At 37.6% G+C, this 17,589-nt stretch overlaps 1 long non-coding RNA gene across 1 annotated transcript in view; it reads left to right on the top strand.

Annotated features, from left to right (window-relative positions):
• Positions 1 to 3,092: 3,092 nt before the first annotated feature.
• Positions 3,093 to 17,589, top strand: part of LOC143408639 (uncharacterized) — a 34,199-nt gene continuing 19,702 nt past the window's right edge. Inside the window, exon 1 of the long non-coding RNA XR_013092509.1 lies at positions 3,093 to 3,189. This is a non-coding gene — a long non-coding RNA (uncharacterized LOC143408639). The remainder of the gene's footprint in view (positions 3,190 to 17,589) is intronic.

Here is a 17,589-nt window from a genome sequence, read left to right as displayed (position 1 = left end):
GTATAACTTTTATAATTGATTTGTCATTTTTTGTGAAAAAGGCAGTTGGAATCTTGATTAAGTTCTGGTATCCCTTTCTACAGATTGTATCTATAGATTAATCTGGGGAGTATGCCATCTAAACAATATGAGCTGTTCTGATCCTTGAACATTTTTAAAAACAGAATTTTGTAGTTTTTAGTGCAAAAGTCTTGACCTTCTTTTGTTAAACTTTTGTTTTAAGCCCTAAATGTGAATGAAGTTTAGCAATATCCAGGGACTATGTCCTGGTCAACCCTGCATCCCTCCTACCAATATCAATATCTCACTTAGTATCTTGAATTGTGGTTGCAATCTCTGTGCCTGTTAAAGTGAACTGGAAAAATATCTTGCAGAAAGGTCACAGTATCATTTCCTTTTTTTTTTTTTAATAAGGAGAAGGGATTGAATACAAGGGTGCTTTACCACTGAGCTACATCCCCAATCCTTTACATTTTTAATTTTGAAATAGGGTCTTCCTAAGTTGACAGGCTGGCCTTGAACTTGCAATCCTCCTGTCTTGGCCTCCAGAGTCACTAGGATTACAGGTGAGCTGACTGCTTTCATCTTTATTTCCTTAAACTATACCATATGATTAAGAAACAAAAATAAACACTAATCCCATTTAATAAGAAAGTTTACCGATGGGTAATATTTTAAGGCCAAGAAGGTTAATTTACATGGCCAACAGCATTCAATGTCAAATAAAAAAAATAGACTACAATTCAACATTTTCCCCTAGGAATGTATCAATTCTAAAAGATTTTAAAACAAGAAGGACATGGAGAAGATTAAGAGGATAAACAGGGGTAGCAATAAGTTATTTTTTTTGAGTTACATTAAAAATGTATATTGTCATATCATCCAGATCCTTTAGGGCTAAAAGAAAGGTTTAACTTAGAATAGTATTTCTTTCTTGAACTTTTAAATTAGAAAAGTGTTTGGAATGGAGGCTTAGAATTTTCTTTGTACCATAGTTCACTGATATTGATGTGAGGATACAAGAGTCTTCCCTTAATGAAAATTAAAGTCTGACTTGCAGAGATAAAGTTAAAGAGGTAGCATACTTTGTAGACTCTCTTTTCAATTTGCATTTGAAAAGTATGGACTTCTTTATGAGTTTATACCTACCAGAATATATTATCTCTGCTCAGGCTTTAGAACTGAGAGTCCAGTTAAGCATCTGGTTGAGCATTTGATAGAAAATCTAAGGAGTGGATGAAACAGGTGTAATTACCATGACTGACAGGAAAGCAGGGTATCAGTGTCTAGCGTTGACCGAGAACACTTACTAACCAGAAAGACATTGTCAAGGTGGGGTGACTGGGTGGACCACGAAGAGAGTGCCACACTGGGTAGATGTTACTGATTACACATACAACTCTTGTTAATAAGGGGAAAGGAAGTCTACTGAGATTTTCTTGATGACGAAAACAGAAGGAGCAGTAAGAGACATTCTTGGCATCAAGGAAATTAGCCATTGTGGCCTAGAGAGAACCACTGTGACTAATGCCTTTCAGGTTTGAACTGGATGAATGATGATAGTTACTTAGATCTAAGAAGGAGAAAAATTTTCAAATATAAATGATTAAAAATATATAACCTTATGCCCAAAAAAGTCAAAAACCTGTGACTTTTTTATTTTTATTTTTTGGTGTTTTGGACCTGAGCCCAGGAGTGCTCTGTTGCTGAGACACATTGAGGTATGTTCCCAATCCTTTTTTAATTTTTATTTTGAGACACGAATCTCACTAAGTTGCCTAGGTTAGCCTCAAACTTGCCACCATCCTGCCTCAGCTTGCCAAGTGTCTAGGTTTACAGATGATAATTCCTATTTTGTAGGAAAAAGCAGGTAGAGGGAAGAGGATTTCTGAAATAGGAGAGAGGATTTCTGAAATAAAAGAACATGCAGAAGAAAATGTAAGTTGAAGTGCTCTTTATCATATATTTATTGTCTTATCAATTGAGAGTGGACTTAATTAAGTAATAGGGCCATGAAATAGTCCCTTGGAACATGTGGATGTAACTAACATTTGTGGGTCTCCTATATTCAAAGCATTCTAGAGGTCCATAAAATTTTTAAGTTTGTAGAAGTACAAGCTTGAATTCTGAATTTGAGGTTGGAATGGTCAAGTTGCTTAGTTAGGAAGTCATCAAGCTAATGAATGATAATCATATATAAGTTTTGCATTTGCTTTTAATCTGCCAGCAGCGCTGGGGAAGTTAGGAGGTAACATGGGCAATTAAAGTAAAGCATTTGACTTACTTAGGTTTTATTTCACATTGTCCTCGTCTCCCACTAACATTGATAATTGAATTTACTTGGATGAGAGAGAGAGCAGTTCCAATTTCTATTTAGAAGTTTCTTGTAGAAGTGGCAAACAGTGGGAAGAATGGCTTTGTTATGAAGCTGCATTTGCCAAGTAGGTATCCAAATTTAATTCAGGAGAAAATTAAATAAAAATGAGAAGGTATTATGTTTTCAATTTAGTTTTAAGTAGGCTCATAACTTCTTTGCTAAGGAAAGTTAAGATAAGATTTTGAGTCACAGGCTGTCTAGACATTCCTCAAACTATTGAATAAATAGATGAACAATTCCAGGTTATAGCTTTCAATTTTGGGGGGGCAAGAACTATTTTCTGCAGTGGCTACTTAAATACAGCATATTTTGTGGAGGGCATACTTAGATTTCTCCGTGAGAGATCTTTAGAGAGACAGAGTGAAAACCCAAACTTAAATCCTTTTGAGGACAAAGGATTTTTCAAATCCCAGGAGAATAGAGTAAGAGTGAACCTCAGTGGGTTTAGCAATAGAGTACCTGATTTTGAAGCCCAATTAGCCAAATCCTGAATTTTGACCCATGATAGGACCTGATAGTGGTTCTGAACCTGTGAGGAATCTTGGAGCACAATTTTTGTTCTTTGATATTTATAAGAAGGGCAAATACTTTCACTCAGCAGTTTATCAGCATTTGTGCCCTCTCTCTAGAGGCATTTGGCTCTCTGAGGTTGTCTCTAAGTTTAGAAGCTGCAGAGGCAAGAGAATACTATCCTTTTCCTCTCTGTCAGCTTCAACTCCCTGTAGGCATTTGAGGGACAAACAAATGAAGAAATGGTGAGCCCTCCTTCTGATTTTGAAATCAATAATAACAAAGGAAGGAGCGATTAAGAGGTAGGTCAATACTTGAACTGAAATGAATGCTAGGGATAGAATTTCTCTTTACCTTTGGAAAAAAATGTCCTTATATTAAGATAAATTGTGTTTTTTCTATTTCTTTTATATTAAGATAAATTGTGTTGTTATTGTTCTGCTTCAGGTTTTCATTCTCTATCCTGAAACAATATAATTGAGAATGATATATAACATAATGTAAAATAATATAATATGATATTATACATAATATCTCAGTGATAATACGTTTTATTTGCTCCAAATGTTCTATATTGGAATTTTTTTATTATGTCTTTTTTTGACTTATTAATCGTCTTTACAGGTGGATAAGAATTTCGAGGTACATATTCTTTTGTAGTGTGTATTCTTTCTCCAGGGCTGAAAAAAAAATTATGCTTTTCATGAGTCTATCATAAGATTACCCTTAATGGAGTCTTAGCATGTGTTTTATTAGATTTCAAGACAATTATATTAATTATAAAATCTTGAAGTTTTAATTTTTATCTATTTATATCATCTATTATCTGTTTATTTATTATTTAGTGGTATTGGGGATCCAATCCAGGAATGCTTTACCACTGAGCTACATCCCCAGTCATTTTTTTTTGTTTGTTTTTTACTTTTTATTTTGAAACAGGGTCTAGCTAAGTTGTCCAGACCGGCCTCAATTTTGATTCCTCCTGCCTCAGAACTCCAGAGTCACAGGGATTACGGGCATCTGCCACCATGCTGACAAAACCTTGAAGTTTTAAGTAGAGGTGAAGCACATCAGAAAAAATAAGGCATTCTTATGGGAGAACCATAAAATTCTCTAACAAGCATTTGTGTCCTCTCTTTAGCAGCATTGGGCTCTAAAATAAATTTGAGGACTAAATTTCTATCTATATTTTGATTACCGGGGAGGAAAGAGAGGGAGGAATTAAAGGAAAGGAATGAGGATGGGAACATTGAAAAGACGCGGAGAGACAAAAACCAGACATCTTCCCTCCAAAATGAAAAGAGGAATAAGATGTGGCTGAGCTAGGGAGAGATACAACATAGAAAATGAGAGGCTGGAGAGAGGATTTAACAGCCAGTGTGCTCAGGTGGTACTTGCTTTTCGGTCATTCTGGTAAATGTTTTTATTTGAGGCCTCCTATACTTGGAGAAGTATTAGACTTCCTGGCCTCTTGTGAAGAGTGGAATGACAGTCCTTAGCCTCTCCAAAGTCTTCCAAACCATTACTTGCCATCTTTTGGTTGACTTTCATGGGTGAGGAAATAATCCACATCCAGTGTCCTACTTAAGTCACAGGATATTCCTAACTAACCTAGGAATTATCCTTCTTAGTCTCATCTGCTAAAGTCAATTTTTGTTTTCTGCAGTTCTTGCCATTTAACAAATGTAGGGAGACTTTTGCTAGGTGTTAGAAATTTACTTTTCAACTTTATAACTGTCATGTTATTTAATTTAAATTTAACATTGAAGTTATTTGATAGGCCAAGTGTGCTGGTACATGCCTATAATCCCAGCCATTCAGGAGGTTGAGGCAGGAGGATCACAAATTTGAGGCTAGACTGAGCAATTTAGGGAGACCCTATCTCAAAATAATAAATAAAAAGAAATGGGCATGTAACTTAGTGGTAGAGTACTCTGGAACTCAAATACTCAGTACAAAAAATGAAGTTACCTGATTAGGTTTTTTTAAAAAATAATATCCATGTGGATTACCTGGATATAGCACCTACTGATGCCATGATTCAGGTGATGTTTGTAGAAGAGTCTTTCCCATTGCCTTGTATAGAGTAGGTACACAGTGGTTATTAGGTTTCTTCCTTATTAGTAAAGTTGATAAAGAGTTATTTTTTCAAAAGAGTGGGAAAATGACAATTTAGGCCTAACACCTACCACTTAACACACTTTTTCTTCTATATTGAAATGTTTCTTTGGTGTCACTAGTAAGCATTTTATGTGTAAAACACTATTCCTTTTGGTCTCAAACTAAAACTCTTTACAGCCTCATGGGACTCTCAGCAATAGAACACAACATATAGGGTAAATTATGAATATACTACTACAGTGTGAATATCCACGGTGGCCTGATGATTAATTTATCCAAGAAGCATTTATTGAAACTCATCTTCAACTGTGCCTAATCTGACATACAGTGGCAACAAGCGCAGCTAATTTATTTTATTTTTATGATGGTCAGTTATTTAGTTGAGCTGTCTTGACTCCTTCCAAGACTGCTGTAGTTACCATAGTCTGAAAGGATTCATTTGAAATAACAATCATGTCCCATATGGAGTAGGTCAGAGAGCCAGGTAAGGTTTCTCTCACAGGGTAGTCCTGAAGATCTCTGTCTTCATTTCCATCTTGAAGACTGTCATATTCACCTCTCCTAGAATGTTCTAAAAAAGAGTTCAGAATGGTGTTGCAAGCCTGTAGTCCCAGCTACTTGGGAGGCTGAGGTGGGAGGATCATTTGAGCCCTCATGAAACAGAGCCCCTTTGAAATTAAAAACGCTGAATAGTTTAGCTCCTGAACTTTCTCATGCTGAGAATGGAAACTAAAACCACCCGCTGGCCCCTATAGACACCAAGGAAATTGAAACTAATGTGTTCTCTGGTTGGCACTACCTGGCTAAATCTACATATATGTATCTCCTGGTTTTGTTTTTCCTTCCCCAGGACCCACAGAGAAACAATCTAATTGTATCTCCCCAGTTTGATTAAACTGTATTAATTCATCTTTCCCTTTTTATATAGTTCATTTATCTCTTATGCAGAGATCAAGGGTGGTACCCTAACTTTGCTATCAATAATATGCAAGTTTAAGACTGAGACCAGCCTAGGCAACATAGTGGGATGCCATCTCAAAACAAAACAAAAAACAGAAAAGATTTTTCCAACATAGGCCAATGGGAAATTAAACCATGAGATTCCTAAGGCCTTTTTCCTATAGGATTTATAGTTTTTCTAACCAATGGAGGGGAGGATCTCTTAAACAACCCCAGAAAAACACAAAAAGCCCCTAAAAAGTACCACTTGGCTTAGTAACTTGTAGTGAGCTCTAATGAGCAAGTAGGCATGGTCTGTGTCTACCACGCTATTGACCTCTGCTCATCCTTAATCACTTGTGCAAAGAAAGTCTGGAGACTAACAGAAACGCATTATGGAGCTTTTATTGATCTCTGTTCTGACTGTGAACTGGAGCTAGAGACTTGTTAAACTAAATGAGCTCAACTGAGACTCAGGCTGTCAACATTTATGCAGAACCTGCATATTTGCTCTGGGTCTGCAGGAGTTTTCTTCTGATGAGGCATAAACATTGTGCATGGGCAATTTTGAACTTAGCTTTCTGGTAGTTTAAAAAAGAAGAGCCTGCCTTTTTGTATTTAGTGAAATATACCTATTTCTGTTGTTTTTATTTTATAATAACATGTTTAGAATTTATTATTAAAAAGAGTTTTTATGCTTGACATCGATAGCATTTTCTCATTGTCAGTAAATGAAATAAGAGCTTCCTGCTTGGTTTAGTGGGCAGTGTTAATTCTGCTTCATTGTCCCTTGTGGTTGGAGGTATTTAAACAGGGGCTATGTAGGGATTAATATTATAAGGTGATGGTTCTCAATATGTGGGCTTTAGGCCAGCAGTATTAACCTCACCTGGTAACTTGATAGAAATCCCACCACTCCAGATGATTTTGTCACGTGCAAAAATCTGAGAACCCTGTGATAGAAATATGAGTCTTAGATCAGTAATCTCTAAGAGGAGGAAGAGGATGGAGAGTATCAGAAACACATGGGTTTCTTCTTCAAGCTCAGTCTTTCTTCCCTCTGCTATACTCCTCCTTGTACTCCTCCTTCTACACAGTGAGCCTTTACCTTGGGAATCTGACATTTTTTGGAGGTGTTGGTGTGACCCACTGGACTAGAAGAATGAAATTTTTAAGAGATGGTCCATTATCAAGGAGCCATGTCTGACCTTGTGAACTTTCTAGATACTTGTTAATAAAAAAATATATAAATTTCTGTTATCATTATATTTACTATAGTTATAGCATAGTCCCTACTGCTCTTAGGAGTGAGAAGTAAAAGAAGATGTAGGTTTCTTTTCTTTCTTTTTTTTAGTACTAGGATTGAACCCTCAAGTGCTTTACCATTGAGCAACATCCCCAAACTTTTGATTTAATTATTTACTTTTTAAAATTTTGAGACATAGTTTTGCTATGTTGTTGAAGCTTGTTTGAATTTGTGATCCTCCTGCCTTTGCTGCCCAAGCCACTGTGCCCAGAAGATGTGTGTCATTTTACAATCTAGGACCAGCCACTGTTACAGATCTTTCCTAGGAAATCTGAAAATGTTTCTAGTCTTTTCTGGAAGTAAGATTTTAATCCTGTTGTATGATGCTTTTCATTTTGAGTTTTCAGAGATAAGCCACCTGGTAAGGTACAACTGAGGTAGGATAGAAGAAAACAGGATGTATAGAAAGGAGACAACTGGAAGGAAAGAATCTAAAAATCTTAAAACTCCATAACTGCCCTGACCTTCACTATCCCAGGCCGAGGCCTAAATTTTTGAAAGGTTCAATAAATCTTAGAGTATTGCAGATCCATTTAATTCATACCTATATACCTCTTTTGCTTCCCAAACATATCTTTAGACTAATTAAAAGAAACCTAGACAAAGACAGTGCACGTTAGAGACATATAATATGGGAATAGTCAAGAGCTGCCTATTAACTAGAAAACATTAGCAGCCTGAAGATTCGGAGAAGAATGAGACCACTGTGGCCTACTCTGTGCTCTGTGATCAAAAGGCTTGCTGTCATTAGGCTGATACCACGCCACACTTCTTCATGTTCACCATTTACAAAATTTCCTTTGAAAGAAGAAAACTAAGACCCCTAAAGCATGGCTCACTCACTCACTCTTCAGGACTCAGACTCCCTCTCCCTTTGAGTGCCCTATTCTATTGTTTGCTTTTCTGGATAAATCTCTACTTGTGCATTTTTAATGCATCCTGACATTTCAGTCTGTGGTTTAAGATAAGAACATGCCAGGGCTGAGGTGAGGTCCCCCTTTCTCTCTGGAAACCTCCTCAGACCCCATCCAGGGACACAATGGTTGTAATGGTTGTTTGGCCTTCCAATCTAGGCTTCCTGGGCATAAATCCAGCCTCTGCTGGGCTATGTGTATGACCTTGGGAAACTTTCTTTACATCTCTTAGTTTCTTCATTTGTATAAATTTGGGCTGGTGATAATGCCTACCTCTTAGCTTGGTTTAAGCATTTAATAAATTAATGCATGTTAAGTGACTGACAGTTGATAAAGGCTCAATAAATATTAGATATTACTATTAATAATTATTGTGTAATGAGATTTAATTACATACTACTGTGTAGGTAACTAATTGGAACACTAAGTGGGTAACTTTACCCAGAAACTATGAAGTTAGACACATACAGGTTTGAATTCCTGGTATGTATCTTAACTCCAAGTAATTTAGCCACTCCTGAGTCTTGTTTTACTTATCTTTGAAATGGAGACAATCCTGTGTGCTTTACAGGGCTGTTGTGAGCAGAAAGAGAAACATTTGGAAGAGTTTTGTGCACCCAATACAAATGGCTATTATTCTTTTTATTGCTACTCACTTTTCTTGAACTAAATTTTAAATAGAAACTTCCCTTTCCTATGGAAATTGAGGGAGTCTGATTTAGAGGAAGTGTATATGCTGTGGAATGGTCCATATGCCACTTTGCTATTAGAATGTGACTCATTATTTCTAAACTTAGTATTGCTTTATTTATGTGCTCTTTGCTTTTCTCAGAAATCCCTATATTTGGATCCAATCATAAGCTCTGGATAATAAAAGACAGCAACTACAATTAAGTGCATCTTTCTGAGCCACCACAAGTCACTCCTTTGAGGTTTTCTGACCAACCTGACCAATATAAAGAGAACTAATATTTCAGGGGGCAACTATGGCATTTTACAGTTGTATAGAGTTCTCCTATTTACAAAAATTTATGAATTTCAACATCTTCTTTAATTGAGGTACCATTTACATATGGTGAAATATGTAGAGGTTAGTGATAATTCCTTATGTCTATCAAGATATAGAATCACCCAGAAAGTTTCCTCATATCCTTTCTCAATCAGCTCCTTACTCTGATCTCATGAAATCATTATCCTGATTTCTATCACCACAGGTTTGCTTTTCTTGCTGTAGAACATCATATAAATGGAATTCTGCAGTCTTCATCTGCCCTGTTTTCCTTAGCATAATGCTTTCAAGATTCTTCTGTCTAGTCTCATGTAATTTGTTCCTTTTTGTTTTTGAGTAATATTCTATTGTACAGATATGTCATACTTTGTTTATTCACTTTTCGGATAGGAATCACTTGGGCCATCTCCATTGTTTCTTTTCATCATTATGATAAAGCTGTTGGAAAGTCAGAAATTTCAACTATTGTTTTTGGCAGTCCAGCCAAGGAATCTGCATGGATCCTTTCTGACTGAATTTGGCCATCCATCTACATTAGAAAAAGGCAAACTATGTCCTTTTTATAGCCAGTTGGGATCCAGGCAGTTGCCCTTGTTTGCTAACAGAATGGTTCATTCCTTCTCTCCAGTTTGATCAGACCTGCATAAAATTAATTTCTCCCTTTTTCATGATTTTGTAAAGGTAGGTGACTAAATGTGGTCATATCAGGCAAATTCCCTGGCTTGGCTGCTGGTAACACTATCTCCATTTTTCCTTATTCCTTATTCTCCATTTTCATTTCTCCATTAACACTATCTCCATTAAGAAGCTGGGGCTCAGGAAAGTGAGGCAACTCAACATCCAGATGCTGGCAAATGAGGAACTTGGGAGCAGTACCTAGTCTTCTAGCTCCAGATCCTCTGCTTCTCTCACTTCCCATTTTCTGAGGCCAGTTTTCTTTTGGTCCTGACTTGTCTTGCATCAAGGTTTGATCTGTGCCTGGCTCATCCTTGATGACGAAAGATCTAGTACCACAAAAGTCAGAAATCTGGCCCCACTCTGGAGTAACACTTGGTATGCCTTATTGTCGAAGGAGGAGTAGATAGGTTTCTGAGGCTGGGTCAAGGGTCGAATTGGAGCAGAGAGGATCTGGATGACATTGAGTTAGATTATATCTGAAGAGACATCTGAAGAGATTACAAAACTTCTGAAGAGAAGCTTTGCTTATCCTAGTGATAAAGGGCAAATAGGATGAACCGGAAATAGATAAGACCATCAATTCAGCACTGCCACATCATCAGCTGTGTGAACTTAGGCATCCCAACCTGAGTCTATTTCTCCATCTGTAAAACAAGGTGAGTGATGCTTACCTCTCAGGTCTTAGAAGTTCCTAACATAGAAACTGTCCTTCCTGACATCCCTTATTCTGAATGCTGATTAGACTGCATGGTTAAATAAGGCCTGTAGGAAAACCAGAAGGATGTACCTCAGGCAGTATACCTCAGTATTTTGATGTAAAATTCAATAAGTTCATTTTTTCCAATAATTTATGTGAATGCAAAGATTTATTTTAAAAAGTATATATATATATATATATATATATATATATATATATATATGATGTAAAATATGCTATCCACAAAAATCTTCTAACATGAGAAGATTGCTATGGAAATGACTTAATAATAGAGTCTATAAAACTCTGGTCATACAAGAATTAAGAGTGAAAGGAAAGTGACCACAACACTAGGAGCGACCAAGAGATCTTTATTGCAGCAGTGCAACAAAGGAGAAAAGAAAGAAAGAGAGAGAGAGAGAAGAAAGAGAGAGCAAGAGCAAGAGGGAGAGCAAGAGAGAGAGCAAGAGCAAGAGAGATAGCAAGAGAGAGAGGGGACCAGCGGGAGGGTGTTTTTGTAGCCCAAATCTGATGAGGTCTCTGGGTCTGCAAGCTGCCTTGTTGGCACAAGGGGGAGTTAAGTGTTCAGCCTTGAGCAGGGGCTTGAGTGTTCAGCCTTGAGCGGGGGCTTGGGCATTGGGCTTGAAGCAAATAGTTGATAAAGAACCAGACACAGGGTTTGAGAGGCCAGGTCATCCTGCAGCTAACTTTGTTTGGCATGCCCTGCAGACAGCTTACTCAGCCTGTCCTGCACCTAACAAAGAGGAGTCTTAGAAAAAAAACTAGGCCTGGATGGGATGATGAGCTAGATTGGTAAGACCTTCTAAAGGTAATTTCAGAGTTCAAGACATCACTGACTTTTCTCAACCAAGATTGAAAAAAGCTGATAGCAAATGACTGAAAGAGCATTTACTGATCTGCAAAGCAATTTTGTTTGCTATCATTGCCTTTAATGGTTTCCAAGGAAAGAACATACTTCTAAACACTCAATGCCTGTACCCAGAGAAGAGAAATAATCCCCACAGTCTGGAAATCAGAATGCTTGAAAAGCATTTCACTTATGACTTTCCATAATTGATCTTTGGGCACAGTCAGGGCCTGACTTGGATTTCAGTGAAACACATCTTTTGTATGCAGGAGGAGGGAAGAATGAATATGTCTTTGAGGGTGGAGTGTCCTCTTTTAAGAATCCTTGAGAGGAAAGAGGTGACCCATGGGAAAAGATAAAAGAAGTTAAAAGAAGTAACAGAAGATAGAGAAAAAGACATTTATGCAGTTGATGTCTCTGTGACATCAACTTATTTTGGACTTTTTGTTGGGAAACATTTTCTTTTGGAAATCATTTTATATATCACTCTAAGTGTATTGTATATTTTCTTATCTTTAGATGTATGTCTCTTCTTCCAAGCATAAAGAAAAAACACTTTGAATTTCAGGTGACAATAAAGCATATGATTTTCAACACTTGTTCAAAAGTTAACATGTATGGAGTGTTTTTCTACCTGCCAGCCTCTAGAATCTTCATTTTTACATATATTACTTTGATTCTCATAACAACCAAATAAGAAAAGTATGGGTTTTATTCTTATGATGTCAGAGATGAGGAAACTGAGGACAAGAAGTTGTCAAGTTTGGATAATTGGTAAGTAGTACATGTCAAGGACAGTGGTGGCTATCAAAGCTATGGCTTTATACTACTATCTTGAGCTTCTTGATGGGGGAGGTCCTGTTAAATCCATCTTCAGCACTCAGCTTGTAATAGTTCTTTGACTCATTCATAGAAACAAAACATTTAAAAGGAACTTTTGCAAATGACTGGTATCCGACACCTCCCCTTTTCTCATGCATAACATCAAGATGTAGAAACGACTAAGGGAAAATTTGGTGTTCCCTTTTGGACATATTACCTTTGACACCTAGATTTTGATTAAATAATTACATTTATGGGGCCAAAACCCAAGGGAGAAATCAGGGCTGGAGATAAAAATATGGTTTTTAGCAATGAATAGGTAACATTTAAAATCATGTCCCAGCAGAGAGCTATGTTGGGATGGGGCATGGGTGTGAGGGAAGTTGGCAAAGGGAAGGTTGAAGACATATTCATTAGGCTTCTACACATAGCAGTTGGGCATAGAAGAAATAAAGTGAGTTGGGATTGTAAAACTAGGATGAGGAGATATGTTTGCTGAGAGGAAAAGTGATTTGGGGAGATGTGTGGGCAACTGGGTCAAAATGGAGCAAGAAGGCAGGTGGGATGAGGACAAAGTCTTGACCATCAGGTATGGTGTGGTTGAAGATCTTTGGTAAGGGTTGTAACACAGGTGTGATGGATGGTAGATATTAGTGTGGGTTGGAGAGAGAGCTAAGAATGGAGCAAGAGCTGAATGGGGACAGAGGGCCAAGGGAAAGGGTATTTTGTGGCAGTACTGGGGAGTGGATTTATGGTCACTTTATCACTGAGCTACATTCCCAGTCTTTTTATTTTATTTTTTTTCATTTTGAGACAAGATCTTGCTAAGTTACCTAGGCTAACCTCGAATCTGCAACCCTCCTGTCTCAGCCTCCTGAATCTCTAAGATTGCAGGCCCAGCTGTCGTTTTTAATAGGTGATATTAGAACATATTTTATGCTTAATGGAATAATCCAGTAGTGGGGGAGAAAATGAAGATGCAGGAGAGAGAGGGGAGAATCCTGGTATGTTGTTCTTTAGAAGACACAAAATGGGGGGGGAGCAGTGCTCCAGTGGGAGGGACACTCCCTCCATCATTCAGGAAAGAAGGCAGGATACAGGGCACTATGTATCCTTCCATTCATATTCTTATACTCTCACAATTTATGGATTTTGCAAATGTCAAATGATACCAGTTAATTCTTCTGAGCAAATACGTACAAAAATATTTAATCAGAAGCTCATGAAAGAATAAGGTAAAATTTAATAGCCAAAGGTAATTTCATGGTCAGATCAACATTTAAGGCTGAACTTTAAACTACTTGCTATTTCCATAGCTGCTAAGATTAAAGAAAGAATTTATCAGAAAAAAATTAATTCAACAAAATCCTTTTGTTTTGTTTTGGTACTGGGGTTGAACCCAGGAGTGCTTTATCCCTGAGCTATATCCTCAGCCTTTTGTTTTTATTTTTGAGACAGGATCTTGCTAAGTTGCCAAGACTGGACTTGCATTTACAATCCTCCTGCCTCAGCCTCCCAAGTATCTGAGATGATAAGGGTGCAACACCACAACCAGCGGCAAAATCTTTAATAAAATGGTAAACTATGAAAATTTTGAAATCAAGAATTATGTCTTCTGGTTTTGGTCAAAGAATTTAAATATTTGCAGAGATAATAGGACTAATGAGGTATATAATTAATTATAACTTATATATACTAAAAACTTACCATATTCCCATTACTTTTGAAACATTTGTGTTATTTTTTACAACAAAACAAAATAGTTTTATTAAAGTTTGACAAGTGAGAATTTTGCCACTGGTGTTCTGCAAGCTTTAATAATTTTCTCAAGATTATCCAGCTGTTTTAAATTAAAAGCTTATTCTGGATTCAGAGTTGCTTTTCTTTTCTTCTCTTTCTTCTTCTTTCCTCTTCCTCTGCTCTTTTTCCCCTGCAGCAGTGAGGATGGAACCCAGGGGCATTCTACCACTGGGCTGCACTCCAAGTCCTTTTATATTTTGAGACAGGGTCTTTGCTAGGTTGCTGAAGCTGGCCTCAAACTTGTGATCCTCCTGCCTCAGCTTCTGGAGTGCCCATAGAATGGAACTACAGGTGTGCGCCACTACTGAGTTGCTTTTCTTATACCTGTCTTATTATATTATTATTATATATTATTATATACCTGTATTACTTATTGACATAAATAATACTTCTAACATGTGGAAAACTTTTGGCTGCATTTTGAAGGGCAAAATGCAGAAAACTTTTTTTTTCAGCTTTCTTTACAACTTTCACTCACTCACTTGACAGATTCAGAAGTGAGCAATTGGTAGAGGGTAGAGCCAAGTGCAGATCATTTTGCTGGCAAGGGTTGTAACCCTGGCTTCCAGTTTGGGCAGGTGTCAGTGGTTTCAAGGTAAGGCTCCTGGCACTGGCACAGAAGAGACTTGATTCCTTATCAGGCCAGGTCTGTAGAATAGTTTTGGTATTTTTCTTAGGAGTTTACACTTGAAACTGCTTCTCTAACCCTTCTAATGATTCTGTGGGCACCTAACATCTTTCTGAAAAACCTTTGCTTCCAAATAATATCTTGAGCAGATGCATGCTGTTTTAGTCAGCTTTTTTTGCTGCTATGACTAAAGGATCTGACCAGAACAATTTTAAAGGAGAAAAAATTTATTTGAGGTCTCACAGTTGGTTTCAGAGACCATTGAAGATTGACTCCATTCCTTGGGGTTCGAGGTGAGGCTGAACATCATGGCAGAAGAGTGCGGCTGAGGAAACCACCTCTGATCAGGAAGCAGAAAGAGAGTTCTCCATTTGACAGATACAATATATACCCTTAAGCCATGCTCCAATTCCTACCTCCTCCAACTACACCCTACCACTTCTGTTACCTCTCAGTTAATCCCTACCAGAGGATTAATTCACTAATTGGGTTAAGACTCTTACAACCCAATCATTTCTCCTCTGAACCTTCTTGCACTGTCTCACGCATGAGCTTTTGGGGGACACCTCACATCCAAACCATAACATATGCCCTCTAGTTTATCTTCTAAAATAAAACCAGCTCAGTCTTCTAGGAACATAAGTCTGCTCTTATGTCCCTTGCAATCATTAGTCACCGTCTTTCCATTGCTCTTATAGTACCACATTGTATAGGACAGGGCATTGCATCTTTTGAAAGGCACACATTGTTCTAGGGACCACCACCTTCACTGGGGTGGGGATTGATTCCTGGCTAATCTTGCTTCATCTCCTTTGTTTCATTCCCCTACCTCCTCTCCCTGGCTACTAAATTATTTTGAAGCAAATCCCAGATATCCTATCAGGTATACATCAATATTTCCATGTATATTTCTAAAAGATAAAAAATTTAAATATGACCTTAATACTTAGTATTCAAATCATCCCAAATGTTTTGTGAATGCTTTTTATAATCAATCCACTTCAATCCAGGCAAAAGCCACATGGTGTAGTATTATTTCTGAAATCTCTCTCTCTCTCTCTCTCTCTCTCTCTTTGTGATGCTGGGCATTGAACCCAGGCCTTGTGCATTCGAAGCAGGCACTCTAAGAAATTTCTTTTAATGTATAGCTTCTAAGTAATCCTTTTGTCTTTCCTTGTGCAATTTATTTGTTATTTGTCCTATATTGTTCCTAGAGTCTTGATTTTGCTGATTGTCTCACTGGGCTTTGGTTTAACATGTTTCTCTGATTTGATGTTTCTTAGAAATTGATTGACACTTGATCAGATTCTGCAGTAAAAAAGCAGGCATGTGTAACACATCTCAATATTTTAAAGTTATAAAGCTGTCTCTATAGTCATCTGGTCATTACCATTCAGAGTTGTGCCCCTGGGGAACAAGTAACGCCCCAACTGTGACTAGCTGAAGACACCGTTGTTGCTGTGGCAACAAAAGTTGTGGCCAGTCACAAAAGTCCTAGAAATCAGTCGGAAGAGCTGCTAAACTCTGGGAAAATCTATGCTCATCTTGGCTTATATGAAGTAGAAGACTGAGGTTAATATAATAGAAAACATCAAAAACTAATGTTACTCCAAGCTGGCTGGACTAGGTACTAGACTTGTCAGAGGACCCAGGTGGGATCCTGGGTATGCTTACCATGCAAGCTTATTGTTATTACCCTCACCCCCATTCTTTATCAGTGAGCAAAAGAATAGACTTTAGGCAAAAGGTAAAGGTTATTTGTGGGCCCTCTTTTTACCATCAGGGTAGAAGACCAGCCTAAGACCTGGGTACATGATGAGAGCAAGAACCAGAGGGGCCACCCAGGATCTCTAGCTGCAGATATTTTTTAGACCTGCCCATTCAAGACAGAGGACCCAAAGGCATAGCCTGGCTTATCTGGAAAGTGCTCCAATTGGGGGCAGAAGTTTTATGTAAATTGCCTGTCACATCTTCCTGAATGTGAAAGATATAAATAAGAAGTCAATTGATGAAATCATGAAATGTCCTTGTAGCCTAATGACAAGAAAGGACTTTTTAAAGCTAGTCTTCATAATCACATATCAATGGCAAATGTGTGTGTGTGTGTGTGTGTGTGTGTGTGTGTGTGTCTGTCTGTCTTATATAGGCCCATAAAAGGCACATATATCAGGATATTTCAGTGTTATTCAGTCCATGAGGACAACATTTGGGGTAGTTAAGTGTGGCAAAGTCACTCCATGGAATATTAGGCAGCCAATACACACCATGGACTATGAGAAGCAAGATGCACAAACACACAGCCGCATGGATGGATCTTAAAATCGCAGTTCTTGCTGGGCATGGTGGTGCACGCCTTCCAGTGACCAGGTGAAGGGAATGGAAGTTGAGCACAAGGATAAAGATTATACCAATCAATCAGTTAACTGAGTGAGTAGGGGCAGCAGAATGGAATGCAGAAATCTCATTCTTTTCTTATCATAATTTTACACTGCCTAACTAATCTCTTCTTTTTATTTTATTTAATTTTTATCTTCACACATTTTTTATTGGTTACTATAGTTGTACATATGATGGGATTTGTTACATATTTCTATATGGACACAGCATAACAATATTATTTGACCAATATGGCTTCTAAGCCCTTTCCCCCTCCCTTCCTGCTTTCCCCCCTTTTCTCTACTGATCCCCACCCTTCTCCCTTTGTTTTCCTTTCTAGCTTCCACATATAAGAAAAAACATACCACCATTGACCTCTGAGTTTAGCTTATTTTGCTTAACATGATGGTTTCTAGTTCCACCCATTTTCCTGGAAATGACATAATTTCATTTTTTTAATCACTGAATAAAATTCCATTGTGTATATATACTTTTTTAATCCATTCATCCATTGATACACACCTAAGCTGGTTCTGTAGTTTGA

The sequence above is a fragment of the Callospermophilus lateralis genome, chromosome 10 (assembly GCF_048772815.1).
Source record: "Callospermophilus lateralis isolate mCalLat2 chromosome 10, mCalLat2.hap1, whole genome shotgun sequence".
Taxonomy (NCBI): Eukaryota; Metazoa; Chordata; class Mammalia; order Rodentia; family Sciuridae; genus Callospermophilus; species Callospermophilus lateralis.
This window is presented reverse-complemented; position numbering and strand designations above follow the sequence as displayed.